At 44.0% G+C, this 23,971-nt stretch overlaps 1 long non-coding RNA gene across 3 annotated transcripts in view; it reads right to left on the reverse strand.

The window, feature by feature from the left end:
- The window catches only part of LOC147241351 (uncharacterized), a 125,489-nt gene that overhangs the window by 39,250 nt on the left and 62,268 nt on the right, over positions 1 to 23,971 (reverse strand). For all 3 annotated transcript variants that reach the window (XR_015110912.1, XR_015110911.1, XR_015110913.1), the window contains one exon: positions 948 to 1,154. This is a non-coding gene — a long non-coding RNA (uncharacterized LOC147241351). The remainder of the gene's footprint in view (positions 1 to 947; positions 1,155 to 23,971) is intronic.

Genomic DNA, 23,971 nt, shown 5'->3' on the forward strand with positions numbered 1-23,971 from the left:
TCGATTGATGAGATCTTCATTGTTCATCGCAATAAACACTCTTATTTCCCAACACATGCTACAATCACAACAGGTTGTAAGACATGTAATTGCTCTGTGTTTTGACTAGAAATGAGACGGATATATCACAGATTTAGAGTGCCTGGTTGAGCGCTTCAGCTTTATCAGACGGCTGCCTGCTTGCTTTATTGCAGTGCATTCCCTCGCCATCCATCACCTTTTAGCACTACTGATTATCGTGGCAAAAGATAATTGCGCGGCGCTGCAGTGCAGAGAGGCGCACTAACAGTTATCTGACCACCTCAACAACAACTTGGGGAGGAGTGGGGGGGGGGGGGCAGCGTGCAGGTCTGACCTCGACATTATCACTGGACGCACGTTCACGTGTGTGACTCCTACCTACCACGTGATCCATGTTGTTGTTTGTTATAGTTCACTTTTTTCTTTTTTTTTTTTAAAGATCTCAATGTTTACCATTTTTAAAGTATCCAACTTGACTTAGTTTGTCTGCTTGGGGCTCTAAAACAACCAGAGACACATGGACACTAACATTAGGGAAGCAAACAATTGGCTATTTAATTACTATTCATCTGGAGCTGTGCTGAGCAGCACTGGGGTGCTGTGGCTTCCTCCCACAGACCAACACCACCAACGTTAACGCGTGAAAGTGTTAATTATGCCTAAAAATATTCTTTGCCTTCCCAATATTCACAATAGCCCATTTCTTTATAACTCCAGCAACCATGTTGTGTCAGCTAACACAGCAGGTAACATCACTCTCAAATGTGAACTGAGAGTGTGCCCAAACAAATTCACTGCCACTGAGGTACAACAGTGTTTCACTTTTTAGGTACCAAAATAAATAGGTAGTGTGTGCTAGCAGGAGGCAGCTTTGTGTGTTTGCCTGTGTGCGCATGAGTGTGTGTGTGTGTGTGTGTAATTATCACCTGTGTCTCAGTGGTGGTGGTCTTGTCTCATTACTGTCGTGGCGGGGTGCTCATGCTTCCAGCAAACAGCATGATGTCTGCTGCCTCCCGGCCCCCTCGAGCTGAGGACGCGGACGCGGCGGTGTCCAGTGGTCTCCTGCACACACCCCCTCCTAAGCTGCTGCCACAACTGGAGCTGGAGACCTGCTGCTAATGGGCAGCCCCCATCTGCAAATAAGGACGTATTTTACCTCAGACACAGAGTGAAGCATTCACTTGGCCAAACTATTATTCCCATTGCCTATAATTCTCTCTCACTGTTTTCACCACCTCTTCTCGTGTATGACTCCTCTCCTTGTACAGAGGGAGTCGTTATCTCCAGTAGACAGTAATAATCTACAGTTGATTTTTTTTTTTGGGTGCCTGATAAAAAAATAAACAGAGGCTCTGGAAGACAGATTTATTTATAACAATAGATGCCTGAGTGCAGACAGGAGTGAAGCCAACCCTGATGGCTGGTTTTAGTATAACTGCCTGCTCATGAGCTTCTGGGAAGTGGGAAAACTCCGACCTCTGAGGTGGGAGAATCCACTGTTGAACCCGCAACATCACACTAGGAAAGTGTGTTTTCTGAGCGTCCAGAGGAGTGTGTCACTTAACACAGCGCTCAATGTGAATGCAGAATTATTTGTGCTTGGAGCTTCCTCATTTACAGTGAAACAAGCCACATTGCTGATGGTCCCATTTCCTGAGTTGAGAACCTGCGGTGTGCTTTCATGCCATGTGCTGGGCACAAGATGCGTTGTATTTTATTGCTTGGAGCTTATAAACAACATGTTATTAGCTGTGTGTGTTAGTGCAAATAAGTAACCTTTGTTTTCCAGCTAAAAGGTCTAACTAAAGGGTCATTCCGGCAACTAATGTTACATCCTAACAAGCACCACAGGGATATTTTGTAGGCCAAGCTAAACGTTAGCATTGCTACGGGTTCCCTTGATCAAAAGCCAGTCAGATTGGAATGTTGGATTTTGGATTATTGCCAACAAGAAGGTCTGTGGCAAATAAAAAAAGAGAGACTAACACATTTTGTTCAAGATAATCTCCTTAACTGAACAGCACTCTGTTGATTATTTTAAAAACTACGTTTCTGAGTTTTGAGCTTGTGTTGGGTGATGACGAGGTTGTTAGTCACTTCTCTATCATCTGACAGTAGAAATAAATCAGATTTACTGGGGGGGGGGGGGGGGGCACGTTGTTGACATCCTGTGAATGCGCTTCATTCGGGATGTTGCAAGGCCCCTCAAACACGTGAGAGTAATTATATAAAGCCTCTGCGTCAGCCGAGTCCCAGAGGCTTTATATTTGTGACTTCTCCATCCACCCCATTTTCATTAGTGCCCTCGCTCTTGAACGCCTGAAGGGAATTTCTTTAAATTGTCAAAACATGTCCATCAGGACTCAAGAACGAACTGAAGAGATCTTGGTGGTCAAAAGGCCAAAGGTCTAGTATGGTGTAGTATGGTATTCGTAGTTTATTTTTTTTAACAAAACTGTCAATAACTAGCCATAACCTTACCAAACTATCTGACCATGTTATGGGGGCAACTGCCTGATCCAGAGAACATGGAAACCCCAACCTTCTGTCAGAGGGGGGTAAAGACCGGCAACATAATTAAAAAGCTCAATCTGAGTGAGAAAATCCAGGATGTCGACAGGGATCACTAGATCTCACTAATTACCCCCACCCCCCCTTCCCAAAAAAAGAAGAAAAAAAAATCATGACTCTTTCTCAGCACCTTATATGTTGGTTAAACTTCCACTTAGAAGGAAAGAAAATCTTGGCGCTGGCCGGCTTGAAATGACGTCAAAAGCCCAATAGGGCAGAGCCGGTTTCTGAGATACTTTGGCTTCATTATTACACACTGGGAGAAAGTACAGACCCATTGTCCAGATATAATAAACAGTCTGGTATGCGTCTGCCGGGCACAGCCTTGGTTGTGACATGCTATACAGTCAAATCGGAGCTATTTAGGAAGAAGTGCTGGGATGCTTCATCGGGGAACTGGAAATGCGCCCCTGGGTGTGTTTCAGAGACACTGTTTTCACCCCGAGATCACATCTGGCACCACCATCCAGGGCTACAGAAGTGTCTGTACTTGCTCAGTGGTAATTGCTAATGGTAATTACCAACCTTTTCCATGAACCAGGAGGCTTATATAAATAAATGACTGGTGAGGTGGGCATGGCAATTTCCCAGCAGTACCCCGTATCTCTAACGCCGTCCTTCACCCTAATTCCACCACTGGGACCTTGACTGAATCTCAGGTTCTCTGGTCTGCAGACTGCAACTATTATCTTCAACGGCTGAGGCTGTTAAGCAATGCACTCTTGTGCTGTATGTTGGCTCTTGTATTAGTTTGGCCCAGCAACTCCTCAGCTCCCAAGTCTCTCTCCCCATCATTTACTCCAAAGCCTCACGCTGATACGTCCTGACCCTTTTGAAACTCTCTCCGAAGCTGCGCCTCTCAAGTCGGTTCTTTGAGCCTCCACTCCCAGCGCTGACAGTCCATCTGCTGAGATTGAGCACTCCTATCTGCATGACTACCTTTCCCCCCCTCGGCACTCTCTCCAAGGCCACCTGCCTCGCACAGGCAGAAAACGGCTGAACTGGCTGCAATGAGATTTGCCTCCAGTGCAATCCCCTCAACACCTAAGTTGGAGGCGAGGTGACTTTCTAAGACCGAAGGGATTCAGCGCTGCCTCCTACTGTGGGGAGAGCTGCTGTGAAAGCAATCGACAGAAAAAAGATGGGGAGAGAGGGGGGAGGAAGGTGGGAGAAAACAGTGAACTGAAGTCTCCCCTAATTAGGCACTGGGCCTTCATTCAGCACATTTATAGTCTAATAAAGCATGGAGGCTATGTGGCGCACTGTGATTTAACAGACGTTTGCTTTAATACACGGTGGCTGAAACAGTACGTGGGGGCTGCTTCTGGAGATGTGCCACAGCTCCTGCTCATCTTCTGGACTAATTATCCCAATGTTCTCGTCTTCATGATTTTAGCAGCAGGACGGGGGCCTGAGCAAGACAAGGAAGCCGCAGAAATTGTCAAAATCATTTAATCCATCTCTCGAGCATACTAATGTAATTGCTTTTTGATTAATTGTGCCAGTAGAAAAAAAAGAAAGAGAGAGAAGAGCTTGCTGTTGTTGTTGTTGTCAGATTATAGCTTCCTCAAAGTGATTGGTTGTAAATATATCCCTTCATTTTGCCTCCTAATGAAAGACTGCACTTGAACTCTTCATGAAATGTCATTTTCAATAATTATCTTTTTGAATTCATTCAGATGTTTGCGCAAGGACTTTGACCCGCTTTTAACCCCTTTGTTTCCAGAGACTGTTCCCTGTCTCCTCCCCAAAACGCTAATAGCGGGTAAACGGCATGCACGTGTGACGCACACTGCAGAAAACCATCAATGATATTAAGACACCGGTGAGACGACTCTACCAAAGGGCCTTTTACAGAGGCAACAGTGAGGAGAACACCAGTGTAAATAGTCAAATGAATGATGACTGAATTCCATTAGCTGTCTGGGTTTCGGGGCCCATGCTGGCTCACTGTCACACTCTCTTATTGCAACACGGAACACAGTCATTGTTGCTGTTATTACTACCACCTGTGTGTTTCTGACAAGTCCAAATCTCTGCTGTGAAGAGGGCCTGTTGTGTTCACAGTTGCCAAGTCCGCTTAATATAAGCGACTTATTTTTCAGTAAAGTGGCTTACAGATAATGGAAGCGGCAGGTTTCTGTTACTGGGGCCTGTTTCCGATGTGCGCTTGCATTTTTCGGCTGGTACACGCTGTACTACAGTCATACTGAGGCAGAAGGACATCTACATACTTGATTGTAACTTCCACACGTGTATTCATAAATTCTGATTTAAGGTCTTTCCTGGGCAGATAAGTTGGGATGAAACATTACATCATAGTGGGTACTAGAAATGTCAGTTATTTTTTGCTACGTTGACTTTGGATCACTAAAAGTCCTCGTGAATGTTTGTGGCTAATTTGGAGAGATTTTGTCCTGTTGTTCCAGGGGTATCGTATTCGTGGTAGGTGACTGCAACCATGACCTTTGACCGTCAAAATAATTTCAGTTCATCTTTGAGTGCCAGTGAAAATTTGTGGCAAATTTTTGGAAAAATCCCTGACGGCATTCCAGCATAATCGTGTTTAGTTGAGGTGACAGTGACCTTCAGTTCATCCTTCCGTCCCTGTGGATGTTCTTGGATGCCACAAGTATCACGCTGAGGTAACCGGTGTTCAGCCGGTCAGCAGGTTGACCCTACCACCCATGAGTAACACCCATTTTCACGCTCTTGCATTTTTTTTTCTTTTGCACAGCTGTGAGGTCGTCATGGTGACGAAAGAAAGTATTGCCAAAGAACTTGGATCCGTCTCTGTTGGAGGATCATATTTTGCCATATTTATGACACAGTCATGCTCCTGAAGGTGAAAACGGTACTGGCCACTCGCCATCGCAGCTGGTAATAAATTGGAAATAACTGCAATGACTTCAGCTGTATGATAGCAATTAATTCCTGACAGAAGTGAAACGCTGCACCAGCGGAATCTCAGATCTTCACCAAACTGTTCTGGCAATACATTTTGTGGTACTGTCAGGCTCTGCAGTGGCTCTTTTAAATTCAGTTGTGCCCTCTTCTGATGTTTAGAAGTGGAGATGTCGGCAGTCTCTCTGCTCTGCAAGCACACGGAAGAGCGAGAGGCAAGAGGGAGGGACTGCACGCAGGGTAACCGCGCCTGTGACAGGCAGTGTCGAGGCTGGTCTCCGGTTCTCAAAGGGAACCTGCCTGTCTTGTGTAGAGACAGAAGCTGCAGGCGACCATAGTCAGATTCAGACTACTAAAGGAAAGTTTAGAGCTGGGCCTCCTTCAAACAAACAGAGAAGGCAGAGAAAGTGAGAGAGATGTGGTGAGGGTCCATTAGCATTCCCGGTCGCAGCCCGACACTGACAGCTGACACTGACCCAGTGTCCAAGGTGAGCAGGAGACATGGCACAGGAAGCAGAAACCCCCCAGGGGCAAACCACTGTGTGTTTTCATGCTGTTCTCTGTTTCCTTTGTGGTTGCAGTTGAGTGGATTCTAAATGTCACAGTTCTATGACACATGTAGATGACTTTGACCTTGTTCCACCTCAAATGCACCTTTCTTCTGTCTCTTTGGCTTTAGGCTGCACAAAGCAAAAAAATGTGTATATAGTGTCTATATGTGTGTGTATATACATACATATACACACATATATATTTATATACATACATATACATACATATACATATATATATACATACTTATACATATATATATACATACATATACATATATATACATACATATACATATATATACATACATATACATATATATACATATATATATATATATATATATATATACATACATACATACATACATACACACACACACACACACACACACACACTCCTTACACTATCATTGTGTTGAGAGGTGTCATCACCTAATCTGACTGACGTTTGGATGTTGTCGTAGCAACGCGTCTCCACCTCCAGAAGGTATCCTAACTAGATTCTCAGAGAGAGAACTTTACTTAGAGACTCCCTGTGCTGATAACTTAGCTGGCAACAAGCGGTGACTTCAGTGGAATAAACACAACTTTTCAAGGTCCTACTCACTAGATTTGGGATGTTGTGGCACCACATCTTGTTACCCCGATTGGCTGAGGGAGCTTGTCAGTCAGGGCAAGCTCCTGGTTTTAGGAGGTTTTAGGCAGGAGGAGATCCAGACGTAATCGCAGAGCTCAAGTTTTAGGCTTGCGAGACACGGATGGTTTCACCAGGCTCCCGTCCGTTGCCTATTAAGTCTGCAGTGAGCTCGCTCCTCAGGGCATCAGCAGAGAGCCGGGCCTCTACGCCCTGCGATGGGAACTCCACCCGAGCGGCCACGGGCCTCAGAACTGAACACTGGTGTTTTATCCAGTTGTTGTAATGTACACTGTCACAACAATGCACAAAAAACAACAAAGCTGCTCGGCTTGAGGGATCTTAGGGCTCTCAGATTGATGATTTGAATAATCAACTCACTAACGCAAACACTGCAGTTTTTCCAGCCGAGACGAGACTTTGGCAGCAGCTGACAGACATCTGGACAAGAACAGCAGGCAACCTCCACCTAAACAAAACGCATGCAAATAATTATGTTGGTACACATTCATATGCTTCCCACTGCAAACATATTGTCATTATCTCTCCCTTTGCTTAACTTTCAGGTTTGATTTAAATTAGTGACTTCGGCAGCCACACAGCAGGGTGAAGGGTAAACAGGAGAGGAGTGGGAAAAGCAACACGTTTTAATTAGTCTTGTTTTCCAGTGCTGAGCTGAGCTGGTTTCAAGAGACGAGGTTCTAACGCATCATGTCCAGCGACGGAAGTTTGGGGCCGTAAATCCATTAATACCCTTTGAAGTCCATTCCTTCACTGTGAAAACCTCTGATGTGTTTGCTGAGTTCTTCCTTCTGTTTATGGTCACTGCAGTATTTTCCTCAAGTAAGTCAAGGAAAACATCAACTCAGGGAGAATGTAACCAGGGGGAACTGGCGAGCCTGCTTCGCGGTGTTGGACGCTCTCGACCCGGACGCATCTGCGAAAGAAACGCAGTAAACATTACGACGTGTTTTGTAGTGACATAATTTGGTTCGTTTGTTTTTTTCTGTGTGTGAAAACAAAGCCAGCCAAGAGGAAAAACAGTCCAATTTTACAAACCCACCAACTGTTTTGGACCGGAGCAAAACAGGAAGAAATCCATCCCAAAACACTGGGGTCATAGGCTCAAGCCCAGCACAAGATCCCCACTTGAACTGCGGGGAACACTCGGCTAAATATAAATGTCCCTGTTGTGTGTCTGATGGGTGCTATTTCCATAGATATTGCCACAGTGACAACATATTGCCCCACGCACAAAAGCCATGAGCAAGAACTGATTTAAGCTGTTAATTAGGTGACGGTGTTACACAGGAACAGCCTTGGAAGAGTCAACAATCATGAATCTATTCAGAAACACTGAAATCTTACTCAAGATAAAGGCAATATATGCAAAATCTGTTCAAGAGAAGTTAAAAGACACCATCCCTTTCCCCAAGATGGGAACCACACAGTCCACAAATAGAGCTAAAAATGACCTCCCCTGCAAACAAAAGGCCACAAACTGCTTTAGAAAGACAAGAAATACAGGTAGGAGTGGGATAAACGTCAGAGAGCCAAAACACCACGTCCAAAACAAGGAGGGTTATTAACTTGACCGAATGTTAAGAGGAATGTTACACCACACAACAAAGTATTTCAGAATCATCTGAACCAAGGACATAGCTCTACAACAAATAATAACTCTGAAAGAAGCAGTGAAATGCTAGAAAGAGAACCCACAACAGAAATATTTCAAGGTTTACAGCTGTTCGATTGTTAAGACGCGGTGATTCAATGTTTAAGCCTCCACATGAAAACCTTTGCAGATACTGTCGAGCAGACAGGAAAAGTGTCCTGGCACATAAATAAATTCAAATGTGAACAACACAGAGTTACAACCATCCAAGCTGTTTGAGTGCCAGGGGGATTTATTCACTGTGTACTTCATCACAGACATTGTAAAAAGTAAAAATACGACCACAGAAGCTGGATTTGGCTTCTAGTTCGTGTCCTGCTGTGGAGCCCTGGCAGGTTGATCTTTAGCTCAAAAGATGTAAAGAATATTCATTCCCTCCTTACTATTAAGTCCACAGCATTGGTGTGTGTGTGTGTGTGTGTGTGTGTGTGTGTGTGTGTGTGTATGGGTGTGTCTGCATCTGTGCAACTGTGCTCAATTTCAGAAAGCTGAAATGTCAGACCACAGCGTTGCTAGAAACAGATGGCAGATGTTGAGGTTGATGCCGACCCTCAGAGAACCCTCCCCCTGTAATTTTCTATCGCTCTGGCGTGGGCTGCTGTGTGGAGATCAAGGTTCTCTCCCCATTTGTGAACAGCAGTGAGTCGTAGTTGAGATGCCACGTGTGTCAGATGCGCAATTAAATATATCTTTGCAGTGACGGTAATTTGAGGTATTAACAGACAACTTCCAAATGCCTCCTCAAGTTCAGGGTTTTAAGGGCAGAACTTGAATTCACTGTTGCCTTGTTTTTTTTTCCCAGTGCTGAAGGTCAAATTAGGTCCACTTGAGGAAAAAATTACTAAATTATGCCACTTTTTGTCAAAGTGGATTTACGGAGAGTTATCGTATTACACCCTGACTCACATTTCTGATTGAAAATGTCATCGCCCTTGATTTGATTCCACTCCAAATTGCTTCAGTTTGAAATGAAAAGTACAGCAACCTTGCATACTGATTGAAGTCTAATAGAAAGTAACATGAAGGTTCTGCAAAGCAACTTTTTCCCAACAGATATTGATGTTCTCTGCCCGGACAATTCTAGGAACTTGTGAGAAGAGCTTATAAGAGTGGAGGTTACAGGGAACCTTTAAGGGCTTTCTTCTGTTTGCCTAAAGAAGTACAATTTGCACTTCAAGTGCTTATGAAGATGTCTTTTTTCCCCCTCCTGCATTAATTCTTTGTGACTCCTGAATGCAGGAAGAGCCAGCCACCAACATTTAGCTTGAAGCTAATGGAGACTGATGGCGAACAACAGCCAAACTGTCCTCAAAAGCAAGTTTAAAAACTCTCAAATGCATCATCCTGTATAATCCAGGTTCTTAATCCAGCTGTATGATCAGTAATCCACAGAAACTTTGATTTGAGATCAAATCGGACCAGAACTCTAGTGGTTGAGTCCCAGTCTTGATAAATCTTTTTCCCTTTATCCTTGAGTCCCAGTGGACAACTAGAGTCAAAGCAACACCATGACAGATGCTCATACGGACAACCCGTAAACATCACGCCTGCAGCTTTTGCAAGTTTTAATAAGCTCTTAAAAAAAAAAGTAGTTCATACACATTCCCATGCACACACAAAAAAACAAAACAACTAACAAACAAAAAAAAAGACTAAACAAAAAGAAAAAAAACAGATAAATTCCAACTAAGTTTTTCAGGAGTGCAGCTCTCAAGTTCCCCCGGTCGCCTAACGGGAAGACTCCTCTGCCCGTGTTTTGCTATCACTATCGTCTTTTTCTTCAAATAACCGCAGTTGCCACAAATGTATAGGAGAGGCAGCGGTGTAATAAGGTTATAAAGGAAGAGTGCACTTCTACAAGGGCCTTCTCCCCAGTATATATGTGTGACTCCATCATTGCCCATATCTCACCTTTGGAAAGAGAATGAGACATGTTCGTGGTTCTATTATTGGAGCACATCCTGTGTTTCAGGTGGTCTGATAATGTAAAATGCACTGGCAGGTCTGGAATAAAGTGGTTCTACGGAAGTACGCGCACAGTTCCTCATTAAGCCACTTAGCGCTGCATGCTTCTTCTTGAAAAACGTCCCCTCTCATCCCTCCTGATGCGTGAAATTTATGTATACAGAACAAGTCCAGCGTTGACCCCGACTCTCATGTGCCTCGACTAGTCTTAATTTCAAAGTACGATATCAAAAATTACCATAATATTCTTCCAAGTCCACATGTACAGCGTGGAGGATCATTTGATTGAACATGTGCAGTATATGATGTCTTGTCTGCTCACATTAAATCACACATTATTCCTGAACTCCCTGCAGCCCGTACATTACAATCTCTTACGTGTGTTTTTCTCTTTTGATCAAATGCTGTTGTCAAAGGACTGGACAGGTGACCTCTGGGCAACGTGAGAGGAAACCTCTTTTGGGGATGCATGATTTTACCTGGCAAGGTGTTGTCTCTCTCCATTAGCTGAGCGACCAATCATGAGAAATTCAAAAATATTACCCCCAGGTCTGTGCATTTTGTAGTAGAGACGGCCGAAGAAAAAGCATGTTTGTTTGTGTTCTGAAGTTAAAATAAAGATAATGCACTCTAAGTATTATGACCGGGAGTAGTGTGTGGTTGAGGTAATGGTTGAGTGCTCGGAGGAAGCCAGGATGATAGGCAGTTGTAGTTTCAATGCAGCAAATGCAACATGTTTATTTTCTAGAGGCAACATGACACAGGAGTGCGATGGAGGCAGATATCGACTGATCAGTACCACAGGGATGGCACTTTTGTAGGCCAGCCACAGGAAGTTACCATCTCCATGGGTTCCCCTGACTAAAAGCCAATAGGTTTTTTACTGTAGAATTTCAGTCAGTGCCAAAAATCAGTTCAACTGAAAACTACTTTTATGATTTTTGAAGCGCAAGGTCCATCGTTGGGAGGGCAAAGCTAACGTCAGTAGTGACATTTTTAGTCTTGTTTAGCCACTTGTTAGCAAACTTAATTTTTAAGACATATAAAGGCATTAAAAATTCACTTTTGATGTTTACTGATGTATTTTATTCCAAGGGGGGGGGGGAACTTAAATTATTCTAGGCTTGTTTAAACTACTGATCTTATCTAAAGCACTGAATCAAATACCCACTAAACTGACCTTACCGACTGTAAACCAGCTCGGTACGTCATGGTTAGCCTAGCCTGGAAGCTAACAGTTGATAAGATATTATCAAGCTGGTTTACAGACACAAGGAAACCCAAACTGGCGCTAACACGACAGGGACAGTTGAGCTCAATTCAAGCTAGCAGTGGATATTAGCTACAGGAGCTACTGCTAGCTAGCATGACTCAGCAAAGGGGTTCTTAGCTAAACTGAAGCGTGTAAGAGACAGCGGGACAGGACACCACGGATCATTTGACTAAAGGCCTGATCAGGTTTGTTTTGTTTTATCAAGATACGACAAGAAAATGAACCCCAAATGAACCCACGAGCCTGCAGACGAGTCATCACAAAGTTAGAGGGCTTCCACAGGGAGAAGCAGGACAAAGATTTTCACGTGAAGGACATTCTGAATCTGTTTTTTGACATATAACTGAAATATATGAAGGGACAGACTTTAACAGGGACCAGATTTCAACTTTATAAAGTGTATTTTTTACATTCATGGGGTCTGTGAGGAAAAAAGGGGGGTTTGTGTTTGCGAGCATGCTGGAGTGAAACTCGCCTTTCTCTGAATTTACATCTACAAGTCGGCAGAGCTTCTCTTTTTTTAATTAATCTGACAAGTTTTATGGCTCCATCTGTTTGTTCTGCCAGTCCATGTGAGAGTTTTTCTCAGTTTATTTATCTTTTCACCGAGCGTGACCTCCCTCTGTTCACCTGTTCCCGTTCATTTCCTCACTCCGTCAGTTTGTTGAAGCGTCATTGCACATTTTCTTACATTTAAATTGACAACTGGGAGGTGAATTTAACACCATCAGATCACGTTATTATTCATGCTGGGAGTGCCACTCCTCTGCGCTTTTGTGAGCTTGTAAACACAATCCTCACTTAGGTGGTTATTATGAAGCAAATACCCCCGGTACAGACGGACATCTTCTAAATCGCTTGCTTCCTTCTCAGTCGTCTGATTTAACACTTGAATTCACTTCCTTTCTGACAAACCATGGTGCTCTTGATGTCTCTGCACAGGCAGAAAACTCCACCGCCGAACATCTCCACTAATCTCCCTCAAATGCTGCAAATTTGCCCGATTGGCAAGATTTCTGTAATTGTCTGGTGACTTCAGCAGATCAACACAGAGAGCAGTTGTGACTGTTGATTGGAGTTAATCTAAAACTGCCTGTAAACAAGCACATAATTCATGATAAACTGCGACCAGGCTGGTGTTAAACTGACACATTCGGGATTACAACAGCAATGTTTGGTCTTCTTTCCAGCTGAGCTAATGCGAAGAGATGTGAGAGTGAGACTGGTGTCGTCATCCTAGCTGCACCCTGAAACAGCACATGCACGGCGGTGGACTCGCAAGCAAAGCGGCATTTAAACATTCAAGCACATTTAAATAAGACATTGAGTGGCGGGCGCAGCTCTTGAGCCTATGAGATCAAATTCAACATGAAACAAAGCATCTTTAGAGTAGCGCAGTGTTAAATCTGCAACCTTTGAAAGCCAAGGTCAGACACCTTTGGCTGGAACAGATGGCTTCTGTCACAAACACCCGACAGGATACAGTCTAATTGCTGGTAATGTGTTATTTATTGACCATTTAAGGAATTGGCAAATTATGTTAATAGGTTATTTCACTGTTTACTCTGATTTACAAACCTTGAACCCAGGAACACCTGCCTGTCTCCACGTAATTATAATGTACCGTGGTGCAGATGGTGAAAGAGCATGTAGACGTCTCTGATGATGAACCGCTTCGGCTCGGGAGCGGTAGGAACACCAGGGTCTCAGGTTCAGAGCAGTTTCAGGGCGTTTCATACACCGAGTGCTCACTTCTCCGCTGCAATATAAAGTCCTGCACCTTTAAAAAGAAAAACAAAACACAAAAAAACAGGAAAATGCTAAAAAAAAAAAAAGGCCAGATATTTGTTTGACTTTTATTACTCTTTGTTTGAGCTGAACCAATCACAGCCTCCCAGTTTAAGTAAAAAAACAAAAAAATCGTACTTATTCACTTATTTTATCAGAATCCGATTACTACACATTTTAAAACTATTCATATTGAGCAATATTATTGAACGAAATCTCACAATTTTAAGCTTCGATTTGATTTTTTTCTTGATGGAAGAGTTGGGCTTGGTAGGAGTTCAAGAGCCCTTTGGAGATTGAAAATCTCACAGTATTTGTATTTAAAAGCTTGTGGCTCCTAACACTTATGTAGTTTAGGTGAGGGTTTTTTTTTTGTTTGTTTTGTTTTGTTTTTTTAAAGAGTATTTTCCTTCCAAACCTCCAGACTGGGGTGACTGGGGTGTCACCAGCCGATCCTACAGGCTCACTGCATAACTAAGACGCACCTTTTCAAGCACGCAGATGTTATAAACAGCCAAAAAGCTCACATGCAACTTTTTAAGGTGAGTCCAGCGGCTCGATGCCTCCATTTTGGAGTGTCAGAGGACCTGGTGCCTGTGGCCACAGCTGGACACACAGTCTCAGGACCTGCTTCTGTTCTTGGTTCTCATTGGCAGAGTGGGGGCATTGAAATCCCTCAGGTAGCAGCCTCTCATTTGAGCAGGTCACATCAGCTTTGGCTAACCGATGTTAAGTTTATCAAGAGTGTCTTTAAGTGACATGTTGTGCTATCAAAAAACAATGGTCAGGATTCCATCAGTGTATTTTGATGAATATTCTGAAGTACTGCACTGGGAAAAGTTGATCGAGGAGAATTCCTCTAATTTCACGAAACTATTTTTACGTTCCCTTGAGGTTTCTGTTTTGCCTTTTCCAAAAGAATACAAAGAAGCACTGGGGATGCAGGCATAACGTTGCCTCCGCCGCCATCTTCTGGTGACATTGTGTAGCCTAGTCTATTCGCACCAAACCACTGGATCCCCCCCCCCCCCCCCACTGTTAGCTTCTAATATTGTTGACAATTAAATGGCACGCAACTAGTTTGCCGTAAGAATACAACTCATTTATCTCACATTTTTATGGCGGCGGTGCGACCGACCTCCCAGGCTAGTTATCTTTGAACCTGAATCCATATGGCGTCTGGATCCCTGTTGACAGGAGCTCTGCCCTTTTCGGCAGTGAGCTCCGGATCTCCCATCACAGCTACTCAGGAGGCAGCAAGTTTTGAGGGAACATGGAGGAGGGCAGTGCCACCGAGGACCTGGCTGCCACCCGATGATACACACAGCACGATACCCTGGCACCTCGTCTTAATGAACACCGCAAGCTGCTTTTACGCTCCCTCACTTCCCAGAATCCACTTCATTTTGTTTATTTATTCATTATCTCCCTCGTATGAGATGCGAGACACTGAGGGGTGAAACGTCTGTGGAGGATCTGAATGGCAGCACTGTCTCGGGCAACAAAAGTGCCGGCATTGAAGGGTAATGGGCCCACCCACAGGCTGACAGATCTAAAAGGGTGATTAACGAACCCCCCGGGGAGAGCAGCGATGGGGGAGCCGGGGTGAAAGTGTAGATGCCTTAATATACTTTCTCTCTTTTTTGGCCTCCGTCTGTCATTCACCTTTTGAGGACTCTGTCCAAACTTACCGACTCAATCGTTTCTCAGCCAGATGTGCATAGACAAACAAGCAAATTCTTCTCCCCGCTCCGATTGCTTCATGCCGAGTTCCCAAGGTGCATCATTTTGCCCGCTAACACGTTGCGATGCTGACATGTTGAGCAGCTTCTATCAATCTAAATAAGACGCAGCGATGCGGCCCATACATTTTCTCTGCCTGCATGTCCTCCCCCTGAGTCTTCACAAAAGCAGCTCGGATGGTGGGATAAGTCGAGCTCCTTCTCCGACGAAACGTGGAGGCCTATTTTATCGAGCTATATAAAGGCCAGGTTGATGGGGTTCTAAAAATATGGTGGTCTTAAATTTCTAGACATTCTTGGCTCTAATAAAAGGATGCGGCAGCTCATTGTTCTACTTTTTCTTCCTCTGATGTGCTCACTGTCCTGAATTCCAATGGGGGAGCGTCCTTTCATTTTATTGCTTTCCACGACACTCTCCCTCTTTCTAATCTCTTAACCTTCCATTTACTGCAACGTCTCCACCTTCACTTGTTCGGCTCCTCCCATTTGCTACATCTTCTCTTCCCAGCAGGCACTGGGACGCTTCACAGTTACAATCTGTGCATAATTTATCTTGATCGCCATCGCGCCCCAGCTATAACTTTCCTCTGGCGCAATGTTTGACACCAACTTGTTCTGTATACCAGATGCGTAGAAGTAACGGATGGTGCTAACGATGATGATGATGGATGACAATAACGACATCAAGAATTTCAGACCAGCGAGGATATTGGGGTTAAAGCCCAGATGGAAGGGTTAAATGAGTGCTAGCTTCCTCCTTCCTCCAGCGGAAAATGATAAATAAGCAGATCCAAGGCTGTGATATCAGCAACATCCACTCTTCATCTTCCCTCGCTCTTTTCCTCGCATCATCCTAATTCTGTCCCATCCATCTGCTGGTCATTAACTGTATTCTGTCGCCGCAGGATTGGGCTAAAGGAAGACTGGCACCAGCAGCAGCCGCCACAACAGCAAGAGCCAAGGTGCCTTGTTTTCAAATCACTGACCTTCATCAGACATATGCTTCTACGCGTGTGGTGCTAAGAGCGCTGCAGAAAAAGCATATGCAGATATGTGACACTGAACGCTCTGCGTCGCCGGCATCTGTCACGGCCGCTGGCTCCTGTTGTCGCTGGGGAGTTGCCATGTGGGTGCTGTGAATGGAACACGGGTTGTTCTGTTGCTGTTCTACTCATGGTGCCATGATGAAGGCTCCTCTGTGTTTGAGAGTTCGTTGCCAGCGATTCTGATCAGTCAACAGAATTTTTTTGTCATTTAAAAGGTCCAACGAAATATAAAGTATATATTCTGAGTTTTATCCCGTTTCTTTCTGCTTTACGTGTTCATTTCTCTCTGAATATATGAAGGAAACTCTGAATTTTTACATCAGAATCCCAGTCTTTTCCAGTGTAAAACAGTCAAACCTTTGATGACTCATCCTTCACTCAGGGGCGTGTACCAATTAGCATCAGATGAAAGCTTTCTTCAAATTTTTTGCCCCTCCCTCATCGCATTGTTGCACCCTCGCACTGATCACTGTCCCTCCCTGGCGTCATGATTTTACTGGGAACGCACGACTATGAAAACACGTAGCGCTGTGAGATGGCGAGGCCTTCAAAGACTGTCTCCAGAGATGGAGACAAAGACACTCAGAGGGACAAAAATGCAATTTGTACACTGAAAATTGGCCATTGTCTACAGGAAGATTGTTCTATTCAAATGATGACATTGCAAGGACATTGGTCCAAGTCTTCAGAATGTCTAAGAATGCAGCAGAAAAGACATATTTCACATGAATAGGAGGGTTTTTTCATAACTATAGCAAAATAGATGGGAGCCTGAGTCATAATCTGGCACTGAGCATGGAACTGACGGTTAGCCGAGTGAATGGCACTTACTTTCTGTCCCGTCTTTTAAAACAATACACACCTCTGATGGATTGGGTTTTCATGCCAATAAACAACAGGCTCTCTGGGTGGCGCTTGTAGGCTTCCATGTCTGATAGTCTGTTCTGATGGCTGCCGTACTGCTCTGTTCCTAAACTCTGTTTTTTTTTTTTTTTTGTTATAATATTTGCACATTTCCAATATGTGCTCATTGACATTTGGATTTCCCAGAGAGTGTCGAGGCAGGATGCCAGTTCCAGCCCTCTTTTCTGTGTTTCCTCTGAGCATGAATTTATAAATTGAAAAACCAGGCAAAAATGACCTTAATCCGCTCTCCGTCATTCTGCAGGAAATGTTCATGCTCTACAGGGACGGGGTTTACAGCCACCATCTGTTGCATTTTTCATTAACAAAATCTATTTCTTCATTTAACCATGCATGCTCAGACAATGCTATGGCTCCCATAACACCCCTAAATCCTGGATTGGAGAAGAATGAAAGTTGCCATAGAGAACATGTTTTCAGATTAGTGCTGTAATTGCAAGTATAATTCAAGTTTATTCATCGAGGATTATGGTTATGACATTTTGTATGTATTCAGGTAACAGGGGACAGCAAATTCATCGAGAGCTGAGTCAGAATGGACCTGAGGACAAATTTATGTGATGGCTGCTTAGACACACACGGAAACACTGCGTTTTCCTTGAAAAAAAAAAACCCACTTTATGCTACAGATTTTAAGGTTCCAAGAATGCTAAATCTTGCTTTTTTTGATAAATGACACGCCGAGACAACTACCGATAAAGTTTTGTTTTTAACTGTGCACAGTTTATGATGTTTTAAGTAGGGTATATTCATCTTTTCACGCCTGTGCCAAGCTGTTCTGCTCTCACTGAGTGGCTGCCCAGCCGGCATATATCATGTCACCATTCTCTGATAGGTTTATTGATTTTGCACTCCCCACAGCACCATCTCTCAAACTTTTCAACACCAGAACTAACTGAGACAGATATTTTTCCAACTGCTCAAAATAGATCATTAGCCAATTGGAAAAGATGGACTTTAAGCCCGACAGATCCATACAAAAGATTAGGAGAGATGGGAAGAGGAAAAAATCCTCATGATTTGCACCTCAAAAACAGAGTTTGCATTTTATTTCACAATCTGATCAAACTGGGCCCTCATTAGAGGATCATCGGGCTGATCTGGGGTCTAATGTGCCTTTCCTGACAGTTATGGGGTGTAGCTGGTTTAGGACTGGTCTCAACAGATTATTCAATTATCCTAAATAACCCTGTAGTCCGAGGGGTTAACAGAGGCAAAGGGAACAGCGATGGCATCTTGAAGAGAAACCTGCAGTTGCCTGGCACTCACCAAGTGGATGTTGCGTCCTCCAGCTTGTAGTAGGAGCTACCCTTCGCTCCATTTGAAACCAACAATTGAATTAAAGTTCCAACTCACTTCCAGCTTGTGCTGTTCAATATATCCGCCACATTCTTTCCATTATTCTACCACTGTCCCCAAATGTTAATTTGTTTTGAGCCCTGGTTGGATTTGCAGCAGCAACCAAAAAAGGGAACAGTTTTTTTTCTGGCTAATCGTCAAACACGGGGGCCAATAAAACAGAGGAACCTCATCAGCACTCTCTCCTCACATGTCAGGTCAGTACATACATGAAAGGACTTTGTTGTTTTTTGCCAGCACAGCACCAGTTCAAATACCAGCATCAATTTGGTGGGGAAAAAAGGCTCAAATGTGCAACTTTCCCAGAGCGAGTGGTGTTCTAACATTTAGATGTTAAAAATCGGTTTAAATCTGTCGTAATGTCCGTGGTTGCCCAGGTTTTCAGACATGCAAATGTCCTCTACAGAGCACAAGCCATAATAAATGCACTTTAGTAGGAGGGACAACAGCTGGGCAGTGAAATGTTTATGGCAAATATATGAGAATAATGTCTTGTAAGGAGCAATGATAATAATATGCAGCTGTGCCCGTATCTTTCCTGGCAGCGTCATACCTTCAGGAGCACAGACAGGGAGATGATGGACGCCGCGGAAACCACCACCATCACCTCTTTAAATCCTCTCGCTATGACTATAGGTCTCTATCACGGTGTCAGAGCACATCCATATCACAGGGGACGATCTCCCCTCTGGGACGGGCTGGTGTCGGAATGGTTTCTGCCAGCTTCCTCTTTCTTGGGACAAATAGGGTAATAATTCCATCAAGGGGAGAGGATGAGGCAATAAAACATGCGAGAAGGGGAGGGGATTCTTTAATGTGCTGCGCTGTCTCGGATGCAATTACAGTGCCCATCATGTGACGCTTCAGTCTCCATGGATTCTGCCCTCGCTCCCTCGTTCTCTCTAATCATTGCCACATGAAAAAAAAAGTACACGGATGTGTGCCAAATAAGAACAGGAAGGAGCCAACGTGTCATGTTCGGTTTTAATCTGTTTGTTGTCATAACCTCTTTGAAAATGTTCTGTTTAAAAGAAGAAGAAAAAAACGATACACCTTGAGCCAATTAAATTATGATCCCAGATCCATCCCTGAGAGTAATCCATGAAGATTTAAAATGAGGCGGCTCCTGTGCATACTAATTGCTGACAGCTTGGGATAAACATGTGATTTCAGAATTTTTAATGTCGCAATTGCAATGACATTTTTTTTTTTCTGAATCCAACTGCAGGCAAGGACTTTTCTGATCAAGTTAATTACTTTGAGGAGAGCAGACAGTGAGGCTAATTAAGAAATATGTCTGACTGAACTATGGTCAATGACAGCCCAACTCCTACCACTGGGTTCTGACCTAGATCACTAATGCCTCGTATTTAGGAATTACCACATGACAAATACCCAATCAAATCACCAGAAACTGTCCTCCATCACAGCAGGATGAAGTGTCATAGCGGGCAGGTTTCCTGGGTGGCTCATGAAGTCACCAGTAATCAGAGGAATTCACGCCAAGTTGTTGATTACCTCAAATTAAGTGTCTAGAGGCCAACCGTGTCACTCGTGGCTCAAAAAAGACGCTCAACATGACAGTGAAAATTATAATAAGCGATGTTGGTGGACAGCGAGACCTTGAGAGGCTACTAATTAGTCTCTTAGCTTCAGAGATGTTTGACGTTTAAATTAAAAAAGTTGCTCATGACTTAAAACTTCAATGGTTGTGTAAAACATTTATTTGATTGGACTCCCAAGTGCAAGTGAAAATCAATATAGACAGCGGCCTCCGGACCGGGGGGGTCTAAAATGGCGCGTACGTCCTGAAAAACACGACTGTCTACGACTGCAGCAGCTAAAGTTAATATTCCAGCTGTAATAACACGTTCAAAACAGCCAATAAAACGGATCAATCTGGTTTGGATTTAGTTTCAGTTGGTCCAGTCTCAGACATCCAGTCCGTATTGGAGTGTTTGATCAAGTGTCAGTTATTCTTGACTCATATTTGATGGAACTGAAAATTTTAAAAATACAAAAATAGCAAAAAAGGGTCATACAGAAGAAAAAAAAAATACTCAAAATAAAAGGCATGATGACAAAAGATTGTGTCAACTTGTCACGTTAGAAAAGGAGGGGCTCGTTCTTGATGAACTGAGCCAACGCTGATGTGGTGTTGCTTTGCTGCATCCAACTAAAAACCACAGACTGTGAGACGAGGGAAGCAGGTGGTCCACTATGCTAACTTACTTCCAGGATTTCCGACTCATTCCTGCATCACTCTTATGTTTGTATTCAAAGCTGTTATTTTGAGAGTCATCGTCATTCACCTTGCTAGAACGAGTGCAGGGACGATGGGATGATTTTTGGACGCATCCTCTCTCTCATGTAGTAGATTATGTTCGAGGATGGAAAAAGAAAGTGTCATTCATCACATTTTGGTTCCAAACCCAGTATCTCTCCATCACTCACTCCAGTTTCTGGAACACATCAGGTCCTGCCTACTCAATGGCTCATGAAAAAAAGTTATGGCATTTTATAGAATTTGGTTCCAGAACACTTACATTTACTAGACTTGAGTCTTGTAAATCAGTTCCATTTCATAGATTCTGGTTCTGGAACACATCAGCCTCCTTTAATGGCTGGTGAAAAAAGGTCAAGCTCCGAGTGATTCAAAAGACCTCACAGAGGTTGTTGCACCGGGGGAGGGACGGACGGGGAAATTCAGTCTATGGTTGGGGGGGGGGGGGGGGGGGATGCAGTACTTCAGCTGCCATAAACAGTATTATTTATGAAAATATCCCGTATAGTTGGAGGTGCCCGTGGCCGTAAAGGCAACTGAAATATTTATGAGAAACATTTTGGAAACAGCGGTGATAATTTGCGGATAGGGTGATGCATGTCCAGTGGCCTTATTCTGTGGCAGTCCTCTAATGCTTTGATAAATGGCTGTTATCTACACCCTTTGGTGTATGACGGCCATCTGCTATGGACTCCTTAAGGGCCTATTGGAGACGTTCAGAAATCTGGGTCAGCTCAGGTGGCTGCATTAGAGGAAAAGGTTGCTGACCGTGAGAAGTGCGGCAATCTTTGCCTGTGTCACACGGCCACACTGACCCCCTTATCAGCACCGACAGAACTCAGTTTGGAGTTTTACTCGGAGGCTCGCCTCAGAGGGATTGGCTCTGAATCAGGATAGATTAACCCACCGTGCCGCCATTTCTGCACACTCATGTCTGCACGAGCAAAACACCACAACCTCTGGAAAAGACAAGTTTAGTTGCAGGAGCATGCATTGAGAGTTATTGCTCTCAGGCGATAGTCAGCTGTTTATCCACGCATAAGACACACACACACACACACACACACACACACACACACACACACACACACAGGCAGATTGAGCTAAGCAAGGTTAACAATGAAAACTTGGACAGTAAATCCATCAGTTTTTTACAGCCCAGTTGCTAGAATAATATGCACTCTGGATAAAGATGTTTCTGAAATAAAATCTGTTTGATATCAACATTTTGACCTATCAGTATAAACATAACTACGAGTAATAACAGCGTGCTGTAACAAATGTCTCTCTTGTGACGATGATTCACACTGTTTCAATAATGCAGTTGAGTTCTGATTAGGTTAGGTGAAGGACACATGAGTACTCTGTTACCATGAGGAAAACATCAAGACACGGCTGGAAGTTGTAAAACCTGCAGTTAAAACCAAGAATCAATAGAGATTCAAGCCCTGGTGTTTGCTGTCCCATACGAGGCCCCAGTCTGGGTTCTGGTTCTATCATTGTCAACGTCAGCTGTTAGTGATTCGGGTCTCACGATACATCAAAACAGTTGAGATTCAGTCGGGGTTTAGGCACAAAAATCCCTGGTTGAGGTGCTCAGAAGACATTTTTGGTTTGGTTAATCGTGTGGAGCAAGATATCAAGTCAGAATTCTACACACTTTGTCTTGATGCTGATGAGTTGTTGCATCCCAGAATGAGATGGTCTGATATTCCTGTGTGTCAAGAACTGTGCCCACCACCTCCGTGAACCAGGGTATTTCTGTGTCCACCAGCAGAAAGAGCCCTGGCTGATTTATATTGGCATTGTTTCTGCAGTGGGGTTAAGAGGTCATGGTCATTTGTGTCTTTTCTCTGAAACCATCCCCCCATCCTTCAGATACTACGAGCAGATGGAAATGCATTAAGAGGTTTTAACCTACCAAACATGGATAACCTTCATTCCTGCTCAAAGATACAGAATGATTAAGAGTGCAATGCAGGGAGATTCAAGCTTCCCTTGTGTTCACAGCTGTCAGAGCGTGTTCAGGTGGGTGGATTGAGTGGTAACCAGAGGCAGAGAAAGCACTAAATGGTTAAGTAGGTTTGTTTGTTCCTTGGGGGTTCATGGCCTTTTTCTGGACTAAAAGAGATGAGACCACCCCTGCAATTAATCATGCTGGTATTGGCATGGTGGATACTGTATCCACTCAAGGACAGCTTTGAGATGCATTAGGCCAAATGCTGCAAATCCCAGGGCACCGTCCACCCAGGAAGACACACGTGTGCTTCCCTGGCCCGTTGCTAGCGGGCCCTTCTAACGATTTGTTATTCTGAGCTTTTGGACCTGTTTGTCAGAGAACAGGAAGCTGCTGCGTGCTCACAGCTCTCACTCTTCTTCCTATCGACTATGCTGCCTGAGCTTTAATCATCCTTTACAATAAATCTCAATCAGTTCAGCACTGAGGATGCAGGACACGTGCAGATGGTATGGGCTGATAGTCCTGACACATTGCAACTCAATCAAACAGTGGCACAATAAAGCACCCCTCCCTTTCTCATAGGACAAGGATCTGTGAAGCAGCACTCTTGCTAATCTATGCCATCATTGTGCCATGTAATCAGAGCTAGTATCATCCTCCTCTGTTTCCCAATGTCAAGCCTTGACAATGATATGAGGACTTATTAGTTTAATAGGCAACATAAACAAATCACAACCACTTAGCGGAGCAATCATTTCAGCAACACTCAGCGGACATCTTATGCAATATTCCAAAATTGAGACTGTGGTTGAGGGGATTGGGTTATGGTGTGACTGTGGTAAACAGGTGGCTCTATCGGCGGTTTGCCAATACACGCTGCAACAAATGGAATAAAATGGCGAGACAGATGTTCCGCTGTGCTGTTCCTTGATTTGAGTGGTGCTGATGCCGAAATATATACTGTCCCTGGCATGGCTGACGGGCCTGCTGGCGGACTTGACAGCGGCTGTGAACCCAGTAAGCACTGACTCCTTGCTGGGCACGGTCTGACAAGGGTGTCAAGCAAATGAGAGGAGCCTGTGGAGGGGCGGAACAGAGACGGAGGAAGCAGACGTTGTATAAGCAATGCAGCTGATCTGAGACATGCGGTGGAGGAGACGTGAACGGAATCCACCGGCCCCGGCGCTGCAGAACTGCTTGTGTCAGTGCCTCTGTTGGGTTGCACTGAGGCCACTCAAATGTTTATGTGCCTTTGCCAAAATCACTGACCT

Source organism: Aulostomus chinensis, chromosome 21 (assembly GCF_037954235.1).
Source record: "Aulostomus chinensis isolate RoL2024-O1b breed Wild chromosome 21, RoL_Achi_v1.0, whole genome shotgun sequence".
Lineage (NCBI taxonomy): Eukaryota > Metazoa > Chordata > Actinopteri > Syngnathiformes > Aulostomidae > Aulostomus > Aulostomus chinensis.